A 26,948-nucleotide genomic window follows, 5' to 3' on the forward strand; every position below is an offset into this window, starting at 1 on the left:
CTAGAGGGTCAGAATGTTTCTAGCCTACCCCCTTCCCTTATGTCTCAACTTTGCTTTAATATTTTCTTGTGACTCGGTTCTAGCGAGGCACACGATGGCCGCCAACACTTCCCGGTTTCGAGTGTTGACAGACAGTTCACAGCCAATCAGCATACAGCTCGCGCTCGTAGTTGAACAGATTTCCGTACTCGTGCTGAACTCCGTCTCTAGATATCGCTATGATTTTACTTGCAATTTTCTCAAACTACTGAACGGATTTACACCATTTAACAAAAAGCACAATCTGCGAACAGAACTCTACCTCTCTGCCAAATTTCGTGTAATTCTTTTCCGCCGTTCGGGCTGTAGCCCTGGCTAAAGATCCCTATGGAAAATTACTTGGGGAAAACATGTTTTGGGACACCCCTTTTTTCTCGGCTCCCACTTGACTAATCACCCCCAAACTTTCAGGGAAGGAGCAGAACCAAGCAGGCCATTTTCTTGGAGAAATTCAGGAAGATCCGTCCACCGGCGCCAAAGTTATTCCAAATAGAATGTTGTGGATTTCCTATGGAAAGTATGTCCTAACTATAACTATCTACTGGCGACCGCAAGTAGGTAATATATGTGTATGTATGTGTGTATGTGTATGTATGTATATATATATATGTATATATGTGTGTATATATGTGTGTGTGTATACATGTATGTTGAAAAAACTTTAAGGCAATACAAAGGAGGATGATATGAAAATAGAGACATATGTACTGAGATAAACATTAAAAATGGCTATACACATTAGAGGTCTGTGGCTAGAGACTAGTATGGCACCTTAGAACAAGAGAGGCACAAAGGATATGTATTTGGAAACTGTCTCTAATTCATTACAGCACTCTTGTTTTCCTCCTCTTATTATTTTCTGAGTTTAAATTCTCTTTCATTCAGAATTGCTATTTTTTTTTTAACATAATATTTTATTGAGCAAGAGAAGCAGAGTAGTCCATTCATATTATAAAACATGACCGGATTAAACAGGGTTTCGATTCAGAAAAAAAAATGACTTAGCAATTTACAGTTCGACGCGAGGAACCGGCCCGGTCCATGGCCATCTCTACCGTTGGAGAATCACAAAGTTCACCCCGGTATTTGTTCCGATGACCCCATTTCTTGTCCCACTTTGTAGGGCAGCCCCTCAGTTTATATACTGTTTTCTCATCCAGCATGCAGCGGTCCATTTCAGCCACCCATCCCACCACTATGTCGGAACACCACAATTCATTTCAAAGGATCGTTTAACCAGTAGGAAACCCAAAGCCGCCCATTGTAACTCGTTCAGATCCGTAGCCCCCATATGTTGAGGATATTTTCTTTTTTTGACAGTGGAATAGATTTTCCCAGGGAGGCTCCCATTTTCTGAGCTGTGCCCCTCCAAAAATACTGTATCACTGGACAGTCCCATAGGACATGAAATAAGGTGCCAATGTTGCCACAGCCCCTAAGGCAGAGCTCATCCTCCCGTCTTCCCCAGTCTATCCAGGAGAGGGGCGGACATGTAGGTCCTGTGTAAAATCTTCAGTTGAATTAGTCGAAAGTGGTGGTTGATCGCTACCTCCCTGGGGGACATCAAGGCTGCCTGCCACTCCTCTTCATCTAAGCTACCCAGGTCTGTGTGCCACTTGTCTCGTAGGGACTGAAAGAGGTCGGGAGATTGTTACATAGTTTGCGGTAAGTGTATGATATGGCCTTGGACGGGAGGGGTTCTGAAAGCAGTCTGTCCTCTAGGGGAGAGGTTTCTGGTAGTGAAGAAAGATCAGTAATAGCAGTGAAGATGGCATGCTTGATTTGGAGGTAGCAGAAAGGTTCTGTGTGTGCCAGTTCGTATTTGACCTGCAGTTCCTGAAACGTCAGTAATTTGCCCCTGGTTATCAGATCGCCAATTGTCAATTCTTATGGTATCCCATCTGTCGAAACCTAGGTGGAAGCAAAGGGAGCCTAGTTGTTGCGATGACCACAGTGGCGTTGCTTTGGTGAGCTTGTTCGACCAACCCATGCTTTTATTGGCTCGATGCCATAACGTTACTGTCTGTGCCATGGGTCCTATGTATCTTTTTCGGGTCGGTTTACTGTAGAGGGCTCCCAAATATCCCTCCCGCCCAGTCTGGCATTTGTCTAAAGAAAAGGCTGGATCAAAGGGTGAGGCGTGTATCCAGCGATTAGTGGCCACCAAGTGTGACGACCAATAGTAGAGGCGTAGGTTAGGTAGAGCAATGCCCCCATTATACCAGCTCTTCGTGAGCTTGTGGAGGGCAATGCGAGCCGCCCCACACACAACAAAATCCGTAGGCGTAGGTCCCCCTCCACAGCATTAAAGTAGGAGACTGCGACTGGAAAGGGACAGTTGTGCAAGGCATATAGAAAACGCGGGAGCGCTAGCATTTTAAATAGGGCTGGTCCACCAGGGAGAGAAAGTGGCAGCGATCTCGAATGAGCTATGTCGCTATGTAAGCTACGTAGCAGGCCAAGCAGGTTACGATCGCAGAACAACGTTGGATCTGTGGTGACAAAAATGCCTAAATATTTAAAGCAGTCATGGGCGGTCGTAATGGAAAAACCTCGGGGCATTGGGGGGGGGGGGGGGGGGGACCATGCAAAATATATAATACAGATTTGGACCAGTTGATGGAATATCCCGAGTATTTCCCAAAGTTGGTGAGTACATGGAAGAGGCTGTTAATAGGGGATCGAGGGGAGGTCACATGAACCAAGAAATCATCGGCGTAAAGGCAAATCTTGTCAGTAATCTCGTCAGTCCAATGGAGGCCCTTAATGAAGACATCAGTTCGGATGCAGTGGGCCAGAGCCTGCTGCCATCGGCTGGAGCCGCCACTCACTTGATGTCATTAGGGCTGGGTCCACTCTAGGCTGTAGGCATCCATCCCCCGCTGCTCCGTCGCGCTGTCATTGCTCCGGGAGTGCCGCCTGGGCTCTGGTCGCCGTCCTGGAGTCTGGCACCACAGCGGTTGGCGGTCGCGGCCGCCATCTTTGCAGCGCAGGGTCTGCGGAGCCTCTGGATCGTATCACTGCCACAGGTCTTCGGGGCGACCGATGTGAAAGTCGCTCACGCACAGGTGGTCAATAGGGCATTTCCCCCGAAAATAGGGGGGAATAGGTGCACAAATATCGGAGTAGTGTCGGATATTTCGGCGAGGGCCGAGGAGCCACTTCATAACGCGGCCATTCCTCTCGGCTGCAAACCACGTACCCCCCCCCCCCCCCCCCCCCGAATTGCAATTTTGCCTCTATTGCCTTGGATAATTTCTCCCTTCCGTTTGCTCATTTGCTTATGTGTTCATATATCTCTCATCTCTCTTCTCCCCCTCTTTTGCAGTTGAGAACGGGTACTTAACCGGAATTGTAGAAATAGTTTTTTAAAAAAAGTGTCATTTGCATGGGGAAAAAACATGCATAAAAGTAGAAAATATAATTGCAAACAATTGTGTGTTCAATTAATAACAATGCAAGTTGTGGAAAATCTCCTGAAATGGAGTTCAAATAACATAGTGGCAAGATTGTATCATAATTGGGAACAAAGCAGCAGTCTAGACTTTGTATTTAATGGTGGTGGTATGAAAGTAATTGTTCCTTTAGAAAATGCTCTCTGCACATCTAAAACTCTATAAACCTGTTTAAGACTTCGACTGAAATGCGTTGGTTTCATGTCCTGAACCCTAAAGTGATGTAAATCAAGAAAAAAATAAGGATTTTTGGATAAGTGGCTGTAATAATTAATGACAATTTCAAATACATTTCAAATCGAGATGCTAAAATGTCTTTCACGTTTATAAATGGTCATTGGTGACGCTCCAAAAGTTTAAATACATGTTATGGCGAAAAACAATTCATGATTCAATTTTTTAAAAAATGATTACCATTTCCGCATGCTGTTAAGCCAACCACGCTCATAAATGGTTGCCCAAAATGCACGGGCGTGTAAATAATTTGCATACATGTTGTGTTAAAAAATTATATATATAACCTATTTAAATGTCTAATCAATAAAAAATGAAGCGTACTAGCATTCCTGAATGACAATCCAGTAAACAGGGGTAATGCCTGATGTAGTGAGTGCATACTTAAGTTTTATTTTTTTACATTTTATAACAGATCTTTTTCTGCCTAGTGGCTTGGAAATTAGTAATGATGCTAACCTGGCATCAAACCACACAGAGACTGGTGAAACCACAGAGACTAGCCTATATGGACATGAAGTTCCTCGTTCTGGTTGAGGATGCCAGGGTGCTTGCTGTTAAGACATTTGATATATTCTCATTCCAGCTTCCTCGGAGCATGTTCCCTGAGAGAACCCAGGCAATGCCAAAAAATGAGATTTTATCAGTGCCTGATGTATGTCTGAGATTGCAATGTCTGCAATAAGATAACTGATCATTATTCTAGTTTCTTGGATGGGAAAATCGTGCTCCCTACATAGTGCAAACTGCAGAAGGAGACCAGAACATACACAACAAAATCACTTTTGCAGGTCATGAATTTCTTGATCTTGACCTTCCTCCCTATCGGCAGCAAATGTGCTTTCTTGTTGGACCTCTAGGCACATGCCGTGCATCTCCAACACTTGAAGCCTGGTAATGCCCTCAACCAGGTATTAGTCCTACTCTGCTGCCGATTTAGTATAGCTGTGTACAAACAGATATTTAAGGGATTCACTTTTTCTGCAGGCGATGTGAGGACGGGAACTTACCAGTTGACAAATGATAAGGTCTGATCTCACCAAGTGCCCATCCTTTCTCACGATATTGCAAACCGTGACAGATTGCCAGTTGTAAGTGGTGATGAGTCTCACTACCTTGTAATCCCCTCCCTTCTTTTTGGATTTAAGGAGACTGTTCCTGTTGATACCCGCAACTTTGTCACAGGCTTCCCTTATCACATTCCTTGGATAATGGGACCCTAAACCTTCCCACCATTCTTCTCTTCAGCACGAAATGCATCATTGCTGCAGCAATTCCTTTTTGCTCTTAAAGTTGCCCATAAGGGATACTCAATTTTAGATTGAGGGGGTGGTGGCTGCGGGAATGTAAAATACTATTGCCGCAGTGACCATTTACAAGCATGGCTGGCTTTATGGCGTGTCGAAATTTGAATAATTTTTTGAAAATTGCATCTTTGTTTTTCACCATAACATGTATTTAAACTGTGAAAGCGCCACCAATGACCATTTACAAAGTGGCGGACATTTTAACATGGTGAATTTGAAATGTTTTTGAAATTTCGTCATTATTTATTGTTTGACATTCCTGGCGTGTTCATAATTTGGGGGCACACTTTTGTTTGTGATTTTCTGTCTCTTATGGCATAACCAGTCTTTTTTTTATGGAGAATGTATTTGTTAATCGTTCCACAAGTCTGTTTATTTTGTGTGTGCAGTTTCCTTCTTTTTTTTGAGGAATTAGGGCACTTTCACTGCTATGTGGCTTTGACAAAGACCGGGCAGGTCGAAATGCATCAGCCGTAATATCTTTTAAAATCAATTTGGAATTTGGGCTTTTTACTTGCGCTGTAGGACGAGTGAGTGTGGAATTTATATTGTGTTCTGCACCCTTCACCTTTGCACCGACCCGCCATCCAACTGGACGAAGTCGGACGAGATGCAGGACTAAATTTGTATGGATATATATATATATATATATATATATATATATATATATATATATATATATATATATATATATATATATATTCCAACGTAACAGTTTGCCCTTCGAAAAAACGCCACCGCACAAGAGAGTTGATTCCATTCTTTAATACGAGCTGTCAGCACATCGTGTTCACTCCTTTGGTAAGTCATAAACACAGCCAAACGCGTTTCGAGCATCTCTCTGCCCTTGATCACTGGCTCAAACAAAAGTCACAATTGCAGGTGAGAACACTTATTTACAGACCCGCCCCAGTGGGCGTTGTGCCCCATTGCCTCATGGTCCTTGTATTTCTCATTTTTCCTTCGTATTAATGTCACTATTTGTTGTTAATAAAGTTTTTATCCCAAGTGGGTTACCTCTGGAGGAGAATCAAGACATGCTTCGTATATCCAAACTCTCATTCAGCGGGCTCTCTTGTCCTCAAGCCTCACGGAAGTCCCAAAGCCAAAGGTCTGATTTCATGCAAAAGGGGCGTTTTGCGGCGAGGCGCGCCGCTCATATTCTAACGTAACAGTTTGCCCTTCGAAAAAACGCCACCGCACAAGAGAGTTGATTCCATTCTTTAATACGAGCATTCAGCACATCGTGTTCACTCCTTTGGTGAGTCATAAACACAGCCAAACGCGTTTCGAGCACCTCTCTGCTCTTGATCACTGGCTCAAACAAAAGTCACAATTGCAGGTGGGAACACTTATTGGGATGTCATGAGTGATGTCATTGATCATGTCATGAGTGATGTAATATGTGATGTCATCAGCAGTGCATTGCGGGCGCGCAAGTTATAGTTAGCTGACCTAACTATAACGGAGGAATTTCAAAGGTTTAGTATGAGAGAAATGTTCAGCTAACTATAACGTGTGAAACCTATGGTTTTTTCAATGAATTTGCATGGTTTTTTAAATGCTAATTCCTAACTATAACGTGTGTGAAACCTATGGTTTTTTTCATTGAATTTCAAAGGTTTTGTAAATGATAATTTATAAATGTATTAAATATTATGTCTTTCTTTTTATACTAATTTCTTATATTTTTTTATATATTTTATTTTTTAGAATAGATTTCATATTCTTATTATAAAATAATAACACTAAATTGCAAAGTAATTTTTGGATGAATTATTGCTTGACGTCGGTTGCAAGTATAACACAGCTCCAGCAATTCTCTTGGGGCTCTATGCACACAATGCTGTATCAATCCTTACACCTGCTTCAAGCATGTGCAAGGTTTTGACGCAGCATAAGCTCAAAAGTCACTGAATAAAATGTTCTACATTTCACTCAGTCACTTTTAGGAGGCCTTGCTGCACCCCCTTCTGCACAAGAAAGCCTCTTCTGGCGCAGCGCTTTACAATGTAATACACCCTCCAGAAGCGTCACATTGTTAATGGCATCACACCATGGCACATCTTTTGCACCACCGCTGTCACAAAAGTGACGCAACGGCTGTGCAAAAGAGGCACAAGGGGATTGCAAATCCACCCCTAACACATACAAATTCACCCAGGCACTTTCACCAGTAGCGCAAATTGAAACAAAGACTTGTAACATATTTATGTACATATGATACGTTCAAGTGCTTCGGACATACTACAGTATACTATAGATAAACACCTTATAGATTTATGCTGTAGCAGTAACTTATAGTTCTGCACTTTCACATTCTCCATACACTAGTAACATATTCATTCATTCATTCATTCATTTATGAACTACACCTTCATTCTGACAAACTTTTACACACTAACATAGAAATATAGTTCTTTCTTTGACCAGTGAAGGTAGTTCTAAAAAAGTTTTTTTTGTTTTGTATTCTTTTTGTGTTCTCAACAAATTCCAAGCGGAACAAAAGAATGAAAAAAAGAACAACTACTGTAGAGGACAGCAATGATCCTGCATCCTGCGTTTCATCAAGTCTATAGACTGTTCCCCATAACACAAGTTTATTGCAATAAATGCATAGAATTTTAACTTTAGCAAAGTCAGAATCAATATGTGGGTGTGGACTGCTTGCTGAAAATGCTGCTGCCGCAGTTGATGTGCTGGGTGCAGAAGCAGGTGGGTTCTCGTGCAACCTCAGTCTTGCAGCCCGAGCAAAGTTCTTGGGGTGCAAGTTCTTCACGTGTCGCACCATATTTGCTGTGCCAAAGGAGTATTTTTTACATGGATCACCCCTTGAAAGAGTTGTTTCGCAAATTTTACAGGTTACTTTTGGAGCATTACCCTTTTTTGACCTTCTGGAAAAGTGAAAAACTTCCAAATTAGAGCTTCTTTCCTCTTCTTTGGACGTTCTTCAGGAATTAAATCTCCCTCTGAAGAACTGCTGGAAGATGACTCCATTGCTCTTATTATTGTGATCTTCCTTCTATTTGAGAAGATTCTCAGAACAAATGCTTCTTTTTAGAAAGTCAAAGTCGAATAATTATTATGGGACGGAACTTTCAACAGTCGCTATAGGAAAAGTTATGAACCAATCAAATCTCTCCTTTTTAAAGTCACATGGCTTTGCGTACGCTCATGATGCGCTTGCGCAGCTCTTTCAATAAGAGTACGCATCATGATCTTCCGCGATTTGTGTAATTCTTTTTAAAAGTAATATATGATTATTACAAGTATTAAAAAAATTCATAGTTATCCCAAATCTGCCCTTAGTATGTACATTAAATACATACATGTTTTAAACCCAGTAGAAACATTGCCCCCTTTCGCATACAGAACACCGTACATGACGTCACACCGAAGCTTTAATACGACACGTAACGTCAAAGCATATTCATACCTTATGCGCGGGTACACCCGGAGTATGATCAGCAGTACAAACTATGGTGCGATCATCCTCTCCGTGACAAATCAGAGCTCAGGGCGCGCTAAGGAGAATGATTAGAAGTGCTCACTCATTGCAGATACGATTCTGGGCCTGCCTCTGCGTACATTATAACACTGCTCCCATCTCTCTCTGTTGTTAATTGTTAGTGCACACACTCATACTTGCACATGCGCGGTGCACGCCCGCCCACACTACCCACATGCCACCACCCAGCATACTTGCTATCATTTTGGTCTGCAAACCAATACATTACCCAATGGCATGTCCCCCAGGGCCATCATTCTTGCAGACCGCGAAAACGCTACCAATGACAGCCCTGGGCTTGGTTTGGTCATCCCCCGCGGTTCCCATATAATGCGGGCACTGACCTGAGCACGCTCTCCTTTGCCTGCCTCTGCTGCGGCGGCAGACAGACTGTCAAACACCCCAGACTCTGCGAAACAGCAGCCTTTCAAGACACGACAAAAGATGACAGAAGCAAAGGTAAGAGAAGACGTCACAACATCAGCCTCCACTGTAAATTGTATATGCATAATGCTCTTTTTTTATCCTTCATATGGCTTTCCTACCCCTCAATGGTTTTAAATTGTACTTACATAATTGAAATATTTCTTTATAAGTCACGAGGTCCTATACACCTCTAATCTTAAAAATTATGCGTGCATAAATTTGTGTCGTATTTCTCTACTACGCCACGTGCTTAAGCCTCTATTATTATTATTTGGGCGTCCATGATAGTATTTTTTTTTTATGCGTCACGAGGCCGTCCCAGGCCTCTTAACTTATTGATCTTCCTTTGTTTGCTGGAGCTGCAACAGTCTTAACTACGGAATATTAAGAACCCACATTAAAATTCACTTTTGATAGTAGTTACGCAACTCAGTTTACGATGACTAATCAAAATGTCCTTTTCTTTTCTTCAGCAAACATCGTTCAGAAGCGACCACGGCCTATCGAGCAACAGCAATGGATATCTCTGCAACTTATTGAATATACTTTGACGTATAGAAGCAGAGTTCAAGTCGAATGGTTAACTCCGGTGGCCGCACTCTTTATACAAACCAAGCACAGCAGCCTAGATCTACAAAGCCTTCATAGGAATGCATTAGAAATAATTCGGCATAACTGGCATCAGTAACACAGTAGGCACTTCCATATAGACACCACTTGAACGCGGTACTATAACAACTGAAATATACCAGGTACACTGCACTCGTAAAACTGTATTGTTAGCTTTATTTGTGAAACGGGAGAGGGCCATATTATCAAGCCTGGGCGAGAAAATTATCGCCACTTTATCGGCAGGAAAGTGCCGCTAAAGTGGCGATAATGGGTTTGATAATATGCTCTATGGAATTCCAATCTATGCTCATGTTACATGTGAAGGACATCAGACATGAGATTCGATTGGAATTCCATAGAGCATATTATCAAACCCATTATCGCCACTTTAGCGACACTTTCCTGCCGATAAAGTGGCGATAATTTTGTCGCCCAGCTTCATATTATGGCCCAGAGTGCGTACTGTACAGCAGCTTCTCTGCAAAATCTATAATTACCTCCAAGCAGTGACAACAGGTAGCTTACAACAGTCTGACAAACAGATCCACAACCTTATTACGCCACTTTTGAGTCACTTTTAACATGGGTAAAGTGATGAAAGGAGCTAGTAAATCTTTTTCAAGAAAAAATCTCAACTCCAGACTCTGCGACAGTTTTAAATGTTGTTTTCTCTCTCTCGCTCTCTGTGACATAATTTCTCTTTCTCTCTTAAACTTAGACACTGCTGTCTTGAATGTGTAGACGTGTAGAAGAATTGTTCAGAATAAGTTGTGACACCAACTGCCTGAAATGTTTACACGCAAGGTTTATAAAACGGTAAGCACAGAGGCCGATATGTACAAAGCATTCATAGGAATGCATTAGAAATAAGTCTCCATAACGGGCGTCAGTAACACAGTAGGCACTACCATATAGACACCACTTTAACGCAGCACTATAACAGAACTGGAATGTACGAGTCACACTGCACATGTAAAACCGTAGAGTTACCAAAACTTTAGAGACATAGTATCAAGAACGGTGATAAAATTATCGCTGTTACAGCTGCAGGAAACTGCCGCTAAAGCGGCGATAAGGCTTGATAGTATGCCCTTCTGAATTCCCATAGTAGCCTAGGTTAACACCAGAACCTGGTCTGCTATGGGAATTCACAACAGCATATTATCAAGCCCATTATCGCCGCTTTAGCTGCAGTTTCCTGCCGCTGAAACTGCGGTAATTTTATTGCCGTTCTTGATAATATGCCCCGTAATGCTTCAGCTCATTTACTCACATCTACATAATTCTAAACTCTAATTTACTTTTTTCTTTTGCAGATTACCAATCGGACAGCTTTTGGAATCCATTTCACAATTTGTTTATAACATTGTTTGTTATTTTTCCCAATTCTAATATAGTTATAATTGAGGTTTGTTTAAATTTATTGTTTAATAAAAGTTAATTATAAAAAAACTACATATTTCTTTTATTTTGTGGGGGAGGGGTATGACGGCCCACAATAAAAATAATGTTGAAATACTATAGTAAGATATTCAAGACTAGGATTGAAAACTACTGAGTTCTAACTAACAGATATAATAAAAACAACGGTGAGAAACTACGAAAATGGCGCTGGACGGAGTACGTAATCAACGTTTGGCGCCTCGGCACTATCTTTCAAATAAATATATAAAAAATATGCCTATTAATACTGTACAAAAGTACAGCAGCGGATGACACACACGAACCGGGAAAAGAAAGCGACCGATTTACTAACTGATATAAAGAAAGGTTTGCTTGTTGAACTTGAAGAAAAAGAAAACGTGGGCTTCGAAACGACGCTGAGCATGCGTAGAGTACAACTGCTACACCAAAAAAAAGGAAAGCTTTACATACTATCATAGAAATAAAGGAGCATATTATCAACAAAAGGCGATACATTATCGCACTTTTATCGACAGGAAACTGCTGATAAAGCGGCTATAACGTGCTTGATAATAGGCCCTTGTAACTTCCCATAGCAGCTCAGGCTCTGGTATTAACCTAGGCTCCTATGTTTATTCACAAGAGCATATTATCAAGCCCATTATCGCCGCTTTATCAGCAGTTTCCTGACGATAAAAACGACATTGTATCGCCTTTTGTGGATAATATGGCTCATTGCTCTTTTTTGACTAGTAAACTTAGGTGCATATTATCAAAGACCGGTTTTACAATTATCGCCTTTTTATTGGCAAGAAACTGCCGATAAAACTGTGATAATGACCATAATAATACGGCCTTGTTATTTCCCATAGAAGCCCATGTTAACACCAGAAAATAGGCTTCTATGGCAATTAACAAGGACGTAATATCAAGCCACCCTCACAACATTAATAAAAAACCATAGGCCCTTGTAAATTCCCATAGCAGCCCAAGTTCTGATGTTAACCTGGGCTGCTATGGTTATTCACAACTGCATATTATCAAGCCAATTATCGCCGCTTTATCGGCAGTTTCCTGCCAATAAAAGCGACGATAATGTATCGCCTTTTGTTGATAATATGGCCCATTGCTCTATTTTTTGACCAGTAAACTTAGGTGCATATTATCAAGGACCGGTGTTAAAATTATCGCGGTTCTATTGGCAGGAAACTGCAGATAAAACGGCGATAATGAGCTTCATAATTACGGCCTTGTTATTTCCCATAGAAGCCCATGTTAACACCAGAACATAGGCTTCTATGGGAATTTACAAGGACGTATTGTCAAGCCCACCCTCCCAACATTAATAAAAAACTCCAGACAATGCAGGTACCCGGAGCTGGAAGGCCATTTTACATATTACTGCCCCAGAAATGTGGCGTTCCCCGCGACGTGTTCGGGTAGAGAGAGAGAGAGCTCAAATCATATTTTTTTTTAAAAAAAGACCCGAGGGGTACTGCTCACCGAGACTGCGGGGAGTAGGACCGTAACCCCCCCCCGCATTCTTCAAAATAAAACCAGAGTGCCGTTCCCCAGTGCTCGGGCACCTTACAAGCCCCCATTATGCAGAAAAATTTCCCCCGTAATTTGCCCCCCTGGGACCTAATGAATAAAATGGACTTCTACTTTTTTTTCACCTTTTCCACCGCGTACAGTACTGCACGAGTACCCCGCCATTTTTTTTTTAAAATAAAAATTGAGCCTTAAGATCCATGTACCACTCCCTGACCAAGACTATAGGCTCAGAATGTTTCTACCCTGCTCGTTTCCTTATTTCTCAACTTTGTTTTACTGTTTTCTAGTGCCTCTGCTCTCCTGACAAACAACATGGCTGCCAACACTTCCTGGTTTGGAGTATTGACAGCCAATCAGCATGCAGCTCCTGCTCATAATTGTACGTATTTCCATACACGTGCGCCACGATTTTTCTTTAAAAAATAAAAATAAAAAATAGAGCCTAAACATCCATGTACGACCCCCTGAGCAAGCCTAGAGGGACAGAATGTCTCTACCCTACCACCTTCCCTGATTTCTCAACTTTGTTTTACTGTTTTCTTGTGACTCTGTTCTAGCGCGGCAGAAGATGGCCACCTACACTTCCTGGTTTCGAGTGTTGACACAGGTCACAGCCAATCAGGCTGCAGCTCGCGCTCGTAATTGACCAGATTTCAGTAAGCGTACTGAACTGTCTCTAGATATCGCTATGATTTTCTTGCAATTTTCTCAAACTACTGAACGGATTTACACCATTTAACAAAAAGTACAATATGCGAAAGGAACTCTACCTCTCTGCCAAATTTCGTGTAAATCCGTTCAGCCGTTTGGGCTGTAACCCTGGCTAAAGGTCCCTATGGAAAATTACATGGGGAAACATGTTTTGGGACCCCCCTTTTTTCTCGGCCCCCACCTAACGAATCACCCCCAAATTAGTTTTCACAGAAAGCAAGTACGGACTCCATAATAGTGAGTAAATTATTTCTCTTATTTTTTTAGCATTTTGAAGTGCAAGTGCATTGTCCATGACACGTTTAGGTCGCTGTACTACGGCCTTGATCACATAGTTGTGCTGCGATAGGTCACGACTTTTAAACCCCTGTATACGCATGACAATGGAAAATAGAAAATGGCAACAGACTATATGTTCTTGGATATTTCATCCATATTGGTAAATAGACCGATGGCATAGAGAAATCTTCTTCAATGTATTTTATTATTGCCATTGCTCATATCATACCTACTCAAATTAAGGCACAAAGCACAGTACGTACAAACATGGCAAAACTGATGCATTTGTCAAATATTACATATACAACTATATCAGTCCTATTACTGCTTAATACATTACTTAATGCATCACAATCGTCACTATGGGGAAGAGATTCTATCCGCCATATAGATTTCATAACATGAGTCTTCTCTCATTATCTCTGCCTCAATTCAGCAAATATTTCCTTTGAAACGTTAGTACACTTAGTAGCACTTTTATGTTCCCAATTTAAAATAAGCAGACATTTTTCGTAAATATTATTTAAAAAGCTCCTTTGAACCTCATTCGCTTTTCCCATCCATTCATGTTTTGCTTAAAACCAGTATACTAATGTGTGCACTACAGATTGAGCTCTATCAAATTAATAATACCGAGATCTCTCATTGACTTTAGTCTTGTTGCCCCACAAATTCCTGATAAAGTGCTTAGTTCCCCTAAAGTGTCTTAATGTGTTAAAGTATTTTATGAAATGGATGCCTCCTTGCAGCATGAAGCATAATCATAACAGTTGGGTATATACAAAAAAACCTATTTACTTGCATTACCTATATGTGACAATATGGAACCAACACACAAATGTGCAAAGATCGCATACAGTGCTTACTGTCCTCTGACCTATGTATGTTCACTTCTAGCTTCCTGAACATATATATGTGTGTGTGTGTGTGTATATATATATATATATATATATATATATATATATATTCACACGTGAAATCCGGCGCAATCCTTCCCCAGTAAATCTAAAGGAATCACACAGGAGCCGTGGCCTCTATTTCGGTGCAGATTTATTCAGACACAAACGTCCTACGCGTTTCGGAGTGGAACACTCCTTCGTCACGGGCAAACTTTGTGCATTTCATTTAGGTTAATAAAGTTAATCAACATGTCACGTGATTTAGTAAACATAAACAAAATACTTCTTCATATTATACATCATATGAGTGTTTGCAATAATAAAACATTTTTACAAGGCTTTTTAAATATCAACGGAAGGTAAGTGACTAGCATTTCTGGAACAGTATTTTAGCACGATTGGGAGCTCCCTGCTTTGTACATACAGCGTTCGAGTGTCGCATTCAACTGGCACTCGTAAACTTCAAACAGTTAAAGACCATCTTTCAAATGATAAATTCAATGTAAGGAATGGTGCTCAAGTCTGGTTGACAAAAATGCGGTTAAAGTAAATACCGTGTGAGTAAAATAAAAGTCAGCCGATTAAAGATTCGAACCCCTGTTGGTCAAAAAGTTGAGCAGTGGTGTATTAGTCCACCGCGCCACGGGAATACTGATTCATATCTTTCCGAAAGAGTGCTGCTTAAGTTAAGCTTGCTTCTGTAAATGGTATAGATACCTGCTGCAACCAGTTTCAAATTTTAGCTTCATCGTTTTTAAATGCCCCAGTGGGCAAAACATACCATGTGCGTAATATCTGGTATCAATTAAAATATGTGAATAATACTGATAATTCTCAGTATCTATCAAAAAACAAACTCTATCAAACACAAACATGACTGTTTGTAATGGACCATTCAATTTGTGAAACGAAGCCCTTATATAAGTAAATATTTACGCATTATTTGCCTCAATATCATACAATCTTGAGAACATGGGGGTCCTGATAAATACACATGTTTTGATGAGCACAGTTCAATAATGCCCCAGTGGGCTAGATCAAATGAAAGAAAATAGCTGGCGTGTTGCCCCAGAGTGCAAACTGTTCGGAGGATAGCCAATTCATCATTTCTTCCTCAAGTATCTGTTACCTTGAAAAAAGACAGAACGTCTATTAAAATCTTTGTATCGTAACAGAAGTTACACAAAATTTCTAAAAACAGCAAGTAGTAACAGCGGCAGATATGCATCAACAAATTGAATCAAATATGCATGTTAATGTAAATGTACAGATAACTCTTCATCCATATTCAACCCATGGGGCACCATGGTGTTGAATCTAATTATGAATTTGGATTCTAATTTTCTGAGTTCTAGCAATCTGTTGCCACCTCTTGTATTAGAAAAAACACAATCAATGGCAGCAAACTTGATAAGATTGGCATTACTGTTGTGTTTCTCTTGAAAGTGCCGGGCCACTGGATATGTTTTATCATTCTTATTGATAGCCCTTAGGTGTTCTAACACTTTTCTTTCCTGGATGGATGGTGCTTCCTATATAATACTTAGAACATGGACATTTGAGAATGTACACCACATATTCCGTATTACAGTTCAGGTGTTTTTGTATAACCCACGGGGCATCGTTATTGTTGAATTTCACTGTTTTGATGCTGCTACTGTATTTGCAGGCCTTACATTGATTGCATGTGAAAAACCCTTTGATTGCATTTTCTTTTTTGGGGGTTGGGATCATGTTGTTACATAATTGGTCTCTTAAAGACTTGGGTTTGCGAAAGGTCAGAGATGGATAATCTCCTATACAGTCTTTCAAATCCTTATCTGTTTTTAGCACTTCCCAAAACTTTTTTAGGCTCCTCCTAACCTCCCATGCATGAGTGCTATAGGTAGTGATAAACCTTATGGGTTCTTCAGGCTTGATGACTACATCAGTTTCCTTAGGGGACAATAATTCATGGCGATTGAAAGCTTCTACTTTTATATATATATATATATATATATCTCGCTCCAAACTCCACGATGCTCTTCCTCAACACCAAAACGGAGAAACGGACTCTTGCAATCAAACCAGTTGCAGGTGAATTTTTATTTTGAATTTATGATGAAGTGCATAGTGCTGTGCCTCCAAAAAATACCAAATGGCGAATATAGTATTTTAGTTGTTACAATTGCAAATGGAGGGCGTCTAGGTAACCATAGTTGTCATTGTAGTTTTCAGTATAATATGCATACCGACATGAATTGTTCTATGGCTAGTCATGTTTGTATTTCCTTTAGACTACATCTTTTCTAGTCCATGGGCAGTCGAGATGCGCGTGTTAAAGTGCAAGTGCATCAACGGTGCATTAAAAGCCCCCAGCCGAGGATTTAATTATACTAGTTCATTAAATTTCATTTATAGGGGCAGGGGTAGAGGCAGGGGTAGCTATCATTATAATGTTTTTCAATCAGTTTAAATTTAACAGTGCAAATACTTTCAAATTTCAAATTTATAATCTTTATTCGGTTCTTAAAAAGACACCATAAAAGCACAGATACAATATATATACACAAGATTAAAAAACGTCATTAATGATATTCAGTTTAAAAAAGTATAAATGTTAAAATTTTATGTACTTGAGGGGAGGGCCAGGGAAGTTTTAAGGAATTTAAATGTTCAAATACGTTAAGGGCCAATGTCTCTGGTAGTCCTCAGTCTTGTTGCGATCCGAATGAAGTTTATCGTGCAAAATAGGGTATAAGCGTCCTCCGCTTCCTGTAGGAATCTCAGCGCCAGTTTCGCATGCTTGAATTTTAGCTCTTTCAGGATTCCCACCAGGAACTTGCATCTTGGTATCGTGTAGAATGGACACAGTAAAACAAAATGAAGGGTATCCTGCGGAGATCTAAGATCGCATCCGCAGGTACCCTTCTCCTCCACTGTGTGGGTAAACCCAGATGGCACTGCAAGGATGTGGTGTAACATGTTAATTCTAAATCGGGTTATGAGGTAGCGATCCTGCGCATTGTACATGACCCTCAGGTAAGGTTCCATGCCTTGCTTCGGTGTGAGATTGTTGTAAGAAAGATTGGTGGGTTTATGCCTCTCTTTTTCTGCCCTTGTTGACTTCAGCTGTGTGAGGAAAAGTTTTTTGACCAAGGTTTTACACTCCGGGGTTAAAGAGTCGGGGGCTAGGAAGTATTTAGAGCAGCCAATCTGTTAACGACTCCTTAACAAATTTCAGCCAGGGGATTGCGTGGCCTTTGTCTCTTTTGAGGCAATCCTCGATGATTTGTCTGGTTAGGGCCGCCTCGGGGTTGGTCCATACCTTCACCCATGCCAGAAGAGGTTTGGTTTTGATTTTGTCCTCTAGGAAGGGTTCTCCCAGCTCTTCATGTATAATGTGGGCCGAAACACTCTGTGGGACTTTTAATATTCTTCGTAAGAATTTGTTTTCTTCCGTCTGGAGTGACTGAGCTTTTTTACCCAGGAAGCCCCACACTTCCGCTCCGTAACTTACTTTCGCACAGCAGATGGATCTGTATAAGGTCAGGATTTGTTCCGGGGACCATTTCCCTAGTCTCTGCCCATACCCCATGATAGCTCCTACTGCGGCCGCCAATTTTGTCGAGTGTTTTTCAATCAAGGGTTTGAACGATAGATTGTGATCGAATAACACCCCCAGATATGTGAAAGACTTGACCTGGTCTATTTTATGTGACCCGATGTTATATGTAAAAGATCCTTTTGTGGGTTTCCCTGATGTCATAATAAAGGACTTTTCCAGGTTTGTTGCCAGGTCCAATTTGTCCATGAATTTGACAAACCCGTCAATTCGTTTTTGCAGGCCCAAGGGTGTTCTCGAGAGCAAAACCGCGTCATCGGCGTAGAGTAGTACGGGTACAGCTCGATGACCGATTTGGGGTGAATCAACTTTAAGCTTAAGGAGGTCCTGTTCCAGTGCGTTAATGTAAATGGAGAAGAGGAATGGAGCGAGGATACATCCCTGCCTTACTCCACTATTGCAGATGAAGGGATCGGTCTTTTTTCCTTCCTGGCTGTATCTCACGCTTGCTGAGGTGTTGCGGTGTAGATTTTGTAGGGTATCAACCAGTGATTGATCCGCTCCTAGATCCATTAGCATAGCCCAGAGCTTTCTCCTGTTTACACGGTCGAAGGCCGCTGAGAGGTCCATAAACCCCATGTGTATTGACCCCCTCCCGGCGATGGTGTATTTTGCAATCAGGAGGTATAAATTTAGGCATTGGTCGGTGGTAGATCTGCCTTTCCTGAAGCCGTTTTGGATTTCGGAGAGGATTTGTTGCTCCTCTACCCAGTCTTGCAATCTCGATAGGATGACTCGACCCAGGACCTTAGCTGTCACGTCGATGAGCGAGATGGGTCGGTAACATTGGGGGTCATCTCGGTTGCCTTTTTTGTAAATGGGGACTATGGTCGCCGTTGACCAGGACTGGGGGAGGCCTGCCTCCACTGCCTCGTTTAGCACCCTCGTGAGTAACGGAGCCCATAGTTCTGGTTTGCTTAGGAATAGGTCTGGTGGTATTCCGTCCGGGCCCGGCGCCTTATTTTTGCTGAGTCCGGTTATTCCTAGTTCGACCGAAGTTTAGCTTAGCGGGCTGATGGGCCTTCGATAACTCCTCTTGGGGTGCCTGGTTTGAATGGTTATATAAACTCTGGAAATGTTTCTGCCATTGCTCCGGCAAGATGGTGTTCATAATTTTTGGGGCCCCTTGGTCCTGGAAGCAGGGAGCATTGATCACTTTCCAGAAGGCAATAGAGTCTTTTCTTTCTGCGGCATCCCTTAGATCTTCCCAAGCCTGATTTTGTATACTCTGCTTTCGTGCCTTCACGGCTTTTTTGTATTCGGCTCTGTTCCTTGCCACCTTCGTTTTATCCCTTGGTTGGGCGTGGAGACTAACCTTCAGGTTTTTCAGCGCCTTTGTGCAGTTTGAATCAAACCAGCGGGGGTTTGGGGGAGTTTTGTTATTAGCTCCTTTGGTTTGGAGGGAATTATTTACAACCTGCGCGATTTCTTCGAATGCCTTCACCACCGCACCTCCGGTTACGCAGGGGTCGAGACATTTATCGATCGCTGCTGAGGCTTCGAGTAGGAGTTTTTTATAAAAGCTGTTCCCATCAATTTTGGCCCATTTAATTCTTCTACCCTGGTCCACTGCTCTTTCCAGGATGGCAGGTCTCTTTTGGGCTGAAAAGACAAAACCTTCCATTTTAATAATCACCGGGTTGTGATCACTGAAGCTACTGGCCTCTATGGTGATTGTACTGATGCGTCTTTTTAAATTAGGAGAGACTAATGCAAAGTCGATATAAGAATGACAGCCTCTGCCTTTGAATGTTGGAGTTAGTTCTCCTTTCTCATTTAAGATGGCAAGGTCCAGAGTTTGGGTAAGGTTGTGCCTTTTCATTAGTCTTTCTAGGTCCCAGCCCTCTGTTGAGTGGGTGAAGTGTGGGCCTTTCATGATCGTGCATTTTGACCAATCGTTATTAAAGGGTATCAGATTTTCACAGAGGTGACAGTTAAAATCTCCCATTAGAATTAAACTCGTGGGCTTTGGTGTCTTGGATAAAAAGTTCAAACAATTTTCAAGTTCTTTTATGGCTACGCCCTTCTCCGTTATAGCCGGTGTGTTATACCAGTTCATTAGCAGGAATGTTAAACTTGATGAGGTGAACCTTAGTACTTGGAGGTTGCGTGTGACCCATTTGGTATTGGACCAGGTGCCATTGATATCTAAGTGGACATAGATCGCGAGCCCCCCACTCGCTCTCCCTGAGGTAGCTTTTTTTGCAGGGACAAAGAAGCTTTTATAGCCCTCCATGCTATAATCATGCAGTTCGGTGGCCCAGGTCTCTTGGAGGCATAGAATGTGAAATTTCCTTATGTAGCTGAGCCAGTCCTGAGATGCGAACTTAGTCGCTAGCCCTGCGATGTTCCAGGTAGCTATTAGTAGGTTATCATGAATCATGACCTTGGGAGTGCTTTTTCCTACGCCTGGCAAAGGATTTGGTTGTTTGTCCTTTGCAGGTACGGCGGCCCGGCTTGATTGCGGCCCGGGGGGTGTGGCGATTCTTCTGTCGGAATTTATCCCCTCCCCTTTGCCCTGGGTGCTATTTGGTGGTGTGCTCCTGCCTCCTGTAGTGTGCACTGGACCCGTAACATCAATTTGTCCATAGGCTGCTCCTTCTTCCGCCCCTAATGGTGGAAGACTTGGCTCATTCCTGTTTTGGATCTTTGGTGGAAAACGGTCCATTCTCTGTCAGTCCACCCCTTCGAGTGTGCTGAACCTGTTCCAATGGGCGTACTGCATTATTGAGGAGTCATAGGTAGGGAATACAGGGTTTAACCTTTGCCATTGGGGTGGGCCATATTGGAAACCCAAGTGCGGTGTTCTATTATGGCCAAAATTCTGCCTCGGCCTTTGAGGTGCAAGGGGGTAGAAATAAGATAGATGGACCGGGTGAATTTGTGATCGGGTGTAACTCGGGGGGGGGCGTTGCAGATGAAGTTGACTGCTGCCATGTCTCTAAAATTCACCGTGATGATGTCCCCTGCGATGATCTTGGTACCTTTGCTGATCCACTCGCCCCTTCTCACTGAGAGGATTTCCCCGTAGATGTTTGGGGGCAGGGGCCTATGTGTTTGCAGCCACTGTGCACATTTGTTTTTTAATTAGATTTGTGATTCCCTTTGGCCCTCCTTTAAAGGGGGCACTCCTGTAAGGACAACTACAAATGGCAATGCCTCAGTTGGAAGATTAATTGTCCTGAAGCGTGTTGCGGTTTTCTTTTCGTTGGTGGTTGTCGCAGTGGGGATCCGGGAGGTCTTAGGGTCCGCCTTCGGGGTTAAGGCCTTATTTTCTTCTAGCATTTGTGAAGATCCGGGTGGAGGTTTATTGTTGCCGATCGGTGTTTGATTTTTATTTTTACCTGCTTGTGGGGTGGAGGCGACCTTCTGTTTTTCCTTAGCTCCTTTCTGCGTGACACTGGTGTTGTTGGTGTTGTTGGGTTTGGAAACCCCATTGTGTGCTAAAGAGACCTTATCTTTTGGTAGGCTTGTTGTTGTAGGGTCCTTTGGTTTTGTCGAATCCCGTTCCTGCACGGGATGGGTTTTCGGGCTGATCCCCTTGTTGTTAACTAGTGATGTTAGTCTATCTATTTTTGCTATGAGGGGTTTTAACAGCACCGTGATGGAATGCTCCAGGTCAGATTTAAGATCCGCCACCATGTTGGTTATCCAGCATGGTATTCCAGGTGTGGATGGGTTGATGGGCGTGATCAGGTTGTGATTGCTGGACTTTACATGACCTTTTTTCCTCCCTTGTTTGCGGCCATCCCTGTGCGGCGTTTTCTCCTCGGGGAGTGCGTCTGTGTCCTTAGTGTTTGTTTGAGTGCTTAATTGTGCGCCAGGTCTGTCCCTGCTAGTTTCAGCGGGCGCCTGGGCACAAGGAAGGTCAGCAAAAGATGGTGGGGTTATGGGCCGGCTAGTGTAGGTCTCCTCTACCAAGTCATCGGAGGCTTCTGAAAGGTTAAACAATGATTCCTGGGTATCTTGGATGATAGTTACAGGTGGTAGAGACATTCTTCTCTCAGTGTTAGCTATGGCATCGGAAACCGCCCCTATGGTCTGTTTGAGCATTTTGTCGATGGCAGTTAGGGTCGGTAAAGGTGGTGGATGATCCGATTTGGCTTTTGTACTCGATCTTAGGGTAGGCATCCTGGTCTTCTTAGCGGTTTTCCTCATTGCAGGGGGTACTGTGTTGGATAGTAACGGCCGGATGTAGCTTGTGTCGATGAAGATGGCCAGTAGCCAGGCTAGGTGCCGAGAGACTGTTAACAACGGCTTTTGAAAGGGCAATTTTTAGGGGGCTGGCCCAGCCCGGCCTCTTCTGGCCCCTGAGGGCCACAGAGGGCCCGCCCTTTGCCCGGGCTTCGCTCGGCGTCCCGCTCGCGTCCCGCTACGCGTTGCCACCCTCTATTTGTGGGGGGTGTTGCGGCCGGGGGCGTGGCTTGCTGGGGGCGCGGCCGTGCACACCTGTGCAGCGCGGGGACTCCTGGTCTATGGAGTCCCTGCCTCACGCGCCCCCAGTTACCTTGCTCAGTTCTTTATTCCTCCCGGGTGATGAATGCTGGGTGAAGACCTGCAGCCTCGACCCCACACCTTGGCGCCGCGCAGCGGCACCCGCGAAGCGGGTGCTGCAAGATGTTAGCGCAGGCCTCAGGCGGTCAATCCCTCCTGGGACACGGGGAGGCCGCAGGGACGAGTGGCAGATCCCAGGTCAAAGCGTCGGCGAAGTCGGCGTTCTCGGCGTGCTGAAAAGGGTTAGCTCAGGTAAGACGATCCCACTGAGCGTTGTGAGGTTCCGCTCTTTAACAGAGCTTGGCCGGCCGGGGGCGTGGCTGGCTGGGGGCGCGGCCGTGCACACCTGTGCAGCGCGGGGACTCCTGGTCTATGGAGTCCCAGCCTCACGCGCCCCCAGTTACCTTGCTCACTTCTTTATTCCTCCCGGGTGATGAATGCTGGGTGAAGACCTGCAGCCTCGACCCCACACCTTGGCGCCGCGCAGCGGCACCCGCAAAGCGGGTGCTGCAAGATGTTAGCGCAGGCCTCAGGCGGTCAATCCCTCCTTGGACACGGGGAGGCCGCAGGGACGAGTGGCAGATCCCAGGTCAAAGCGTCGGCGAAGTCGGCGTTCTCGGCGTGCTGAAAAGGGTTAGCTCAGGTAAGACGATCCCCAAATACTTAATTGGGTGCTATGAAAATTTTTTCCCAACTCCAATTGTGATTTTTAGGCTGAGCAAATAGTGTTTATCTTAACAACGTGATCAGCGGTCAAAAACAGCCCATGCAGTGATGTCAAAATTGTAATTTATATTTATATAGCGCACTATCACCAACGTTCGCTTGCTTTGGGAACCCGTCCTAGTTTTTCCCTGTGAGATAACCTGACTGGGCACCCCCAAGGTGAAAGCCAGGCATCCCGCCGCGGGGTGCCATAGTGGAGATTAAGCAAGCTATTGCCCGGAGTTGCAGAGTGTGAACCCATGATTCGAGCAGGCCCCGAAGCGAGAATTATCGAGTCCGTGGACATTTTGGGCTCAAGACCCTCCCGCGTCGGGAATTGAACCCTGGTCCCGGGTCTGACCTCTGCTTCATGGTCTGCCTCTTCTAACCATTGAGCCACACTTCTCCACCAAATAAAATCATAAATAAATTCATGATAAAATGCAATCATCCGAACACCAGGGCAAAAAGCTAAAATTGACTTCTAAAAGCATTAAATACTTATAAATATCTGAGTTGAAATGATAAAATGTCCTATTTATAGCATATTATGTGATAGTTGTCCGTGACTTTCGTACAAACCATACATTTATATTAGTATTATTTAAGTTGGTATTATTTAAATGGTGTACGTCTTCACAAATATTCATCCCTCTCGGACTTTTTGTATCGAGTTCCAGGATGTACTTTGTCTCTAACTGGCGTAATAGTTTTTCTCTCTTACATCTCTTTTTACTGGGTAGTACACTATCTATTACAAAATATTGTAATGCACTGAGATTGTCATGATGTAATTTGACATGCCTGGCCACCGGATATGTAGGATCTGAATTCACGGTGGCCGTTAGGTGTTGTAAAATTCTAGCGTGTACTTGTAACTTCGGGCTGCCGACATACTGTAGGCCGCACTTGCATTTAAGTACATACACGGCATAGTCTGTCCGGCATGTATAATTTCTCTTGATTTTAATGGGAATATCAGAAAATGCGCTCGTGGAAGATTTAGTATTAACGCCGAATTTACAAGCCCTACATGTACTACACTTCGAAAAGCCATTTTTGGTAGACAGCCAGTTCTCTTTGTGAAACATTTCTGGGCTTGTTTTCACCAGATCACTACTCATGGAGTATGCTTTTCGATAGGTAAAATTCAGTTTGGAATCTAAAACATTGCTTAAAACAGTGTCTGTTAGTACTATCGGTCATTGAGCATTAATGATTTTTTGTGTTTTCTGGGATTGCCTGCTATATGTGGTGATGAATCTACATGGGTTCTCGGTTTTAACTGTCAACGATCTCCTCGGATGTATGTGTGAGAGAAGTAGATCCGATGGTGGAATTGAGGATAGGTTTAATTAGAGCTGATCTACTTTTAAGGTTGGCTTTACTCATAGCCTGATCTAGCTTTTTTTGACTATATCCCCGCTCCATCAATCTACATTTAGTGGATGCTTGGGCTTCCCGAAGTGTTGTTTCTGTACTGCATGCTCGGCGAGTTTACAAAAACTCGCCATAGGGCAAGCTGGCAATTGTATGATGTGGGTGAAAACTGCTGGCGTGCAACAATGTGTTGCCAGCCGTAGTTTTTTTATACAGGCGTGTTTCTATTTTTCCTTGTTCAATATAAACTTCTATGTCTAGGACATTGGTAGTTAGGGAATTGATTTTGGAGGTAAACCGGAGATTAAGATTGTTAGTATTGAGGGTCTCAACAAATTTTTGTTCCTCATTTTCAGATCCCTTCCAAACGATAAACACATCATCAATGTATCTCCACATTTGTACCACAAATTTTTCACACACAGCCCGGTGTTCTCGCATGAGGACATGCTCCTCCCACCAGCCTACGTGTAAACATGCATAGCTGGGGGAGAAGCATGCCCCCATCGCCACCCCCTGTTTCTGTCGATACACCTTTCCATCAAACAAGAATACATTATTATATAGACACTAATGTATCATGCTTAAGAGCATTTTGTTGTGCTGATACAATTCAATGTTCCTGTTTTTTAAATAAAATTCGATGGCGTTAAGACCATCTTCATGTTTGATGCAGGTGTAGAGTGAAGCAATGTCCAATGTTAAAAACAGATATCCTTCACGCCATTGCCTATTCTCCAGTTTTAAGAGAAAGTCTTGAGTCTTGTAGGTAGGATGGTAATTTGACCATAAATTCTTGTAAATAGGACTCTACATACCTCGAGGTATTTTCAAACACACTGTTGATGGCTGAAATAATGGGCCTTCCTTGCAATGGTTCTATTCCTTTATGCACCTTCGGTATTAAATAGAATGTTGGTAGGGTAGGATGTTCTTTGAACAAAAATTTAAATTCATCTTTTGTGAGAAGTCCTTCCCTTTGCCATTTTAGAAGGCCATTTTTATAATCTCCATTAATTTTTCGCACTTGAGCTCCATTGCTTATTTCATAACAATACAATTCAAAGTCATTTAGGTGTCTAAACGCCTCTATTCTGTAAGTTTTCTTATCCCACAGGACAATGTTTCCTCCCTTATCTGCTCTGTTTATAACCACCGAGTCATTGTTTTTCAATTTGCTCATCAATTGGAAGTAAGCCTTATCCTTGTTCTTAATTTTAGTCTTGCTGTTGCAGGTGTTCCTGTATAAAGTTTTTAATTCATCCGTTATTCTTTCGTGAAATAAGTCTATGGCATCGCTGGGCATTATTGGGACAAAGGTAGAGGGAGCTCTGAATGAGCTATTGCCTGATGCACCCATTCTGATATTTTCTAGTTCTTCCAACCCCTTTGTTCTCAAAACCTCCATCGGGTCTGCATCCTTCCTTAGATTGTGGAGTGTTTTATATAGTGGGATCTCCCCCACCGTTAAACCTCCTTCCCCACGGCGTTTTGTTGTGGGTATCGTTGTTTTGTTTTGGCCATGATTTTTTATGGTATAATACTTTCTTAATTAAAATTTTCGAATAAATTTGTACACATCTACCCGTGTCTGTACAAAGTTGAAATTGCTTTCCGGGCAAAAGCTCAGTCCTAGTGTTAGCAGTTGTTTCTCCGCTTCATTCAGTTGGATATCGGTTAGATTGATAATGGTTTGATTCTTTGTGGCAGTTACTTGCGCCAATTGCGTTTCCATGGTTGTCCCCTGCCTCTTCCGCTTGAAACATTTCCTCCGCTCCGCTCCCGTCCCGTATATATATTCATGTATCAACCTAAAAAACACTATGGCCACTAAACCTAATCATATGAGCCGGTACTGCACACCAGGATTTTAACTGGTAGCGATAAAAAACAGGACTTAACATATCCACATTTTTTGCTGATATTAGTTAAGTCAGATTTAAATAGCCGTTGTTACATATCAGAAAATAGCCTTCTTTTCACTAGTTATTGGACATCATTTCATTCTATCCCTGCTCGCTGTATGATTGTATTATCATAAAAAATTGTGCAAACCCTCACTGGTGTTAAGTCCCTTGGGAATCTTGGAGTCTAGTTTGAGTATAACCTTTGACTCAAACTGCCTCAACAGCTTTTCCCTATTGCCCCCTCCTCTCAGAAGTGGTACTGCACCAATCACAAACTATTTGAGGTCATTTAGGTGGTTCTTAGGTAACATTTTGAAATCACGTGCTACTTGACAAGTCTGGTCAAACTTAACAATGGCCCTAAGATGCTGCAAAGTCTTGGTATGAACTGGTAGCTTTGTGCTACCCACATAAAGTAGGCCACACAAGC

At 42.8% G+C, this 26,948-nt stretch overlaps 1 protein-coding gene across 2 annotated transcripts in view; it reads left to right on the forward strand.

The window, feature by feature from the left end:
• The window catches only part of RNF41 (ring finger protein 41), a 402,719-nt gene that overhangs the window by 115,065 nt on the left and 260,706 nt on the right, over positions 1-26,948 (forward strand). The window contains exon 3 of one of the 2 annotated variants that reach the window (XM_086963877.1): positions 12,827-12,918. The exons of the other annotated variant lie outside the window; for it this stretch is intronic. The gene's annotated coding sequence lies outside the window, so the exon portion shown is untranslated. The remainder of the gene's footprint in view (positions 1-12,826; positions 12,919-26,948) is intronic. 2 annotated transcript variants of the gene reach the window in all.

This window comes from Lissotriton vulgaris, chromosome 1_1 (genome assembly GCF_964263255.1).
Source record: "Lissotriton vulgaris chromosome 1_1, aLisVul1.2, whole genome shotgun sequence".
Classification (NCBI taxonomy): Eukaryota; Metazoa; Chordata; class Amphibia; order Caudata; family Salamandridae; genus Lissotriton; species Lissotriton vulgaris.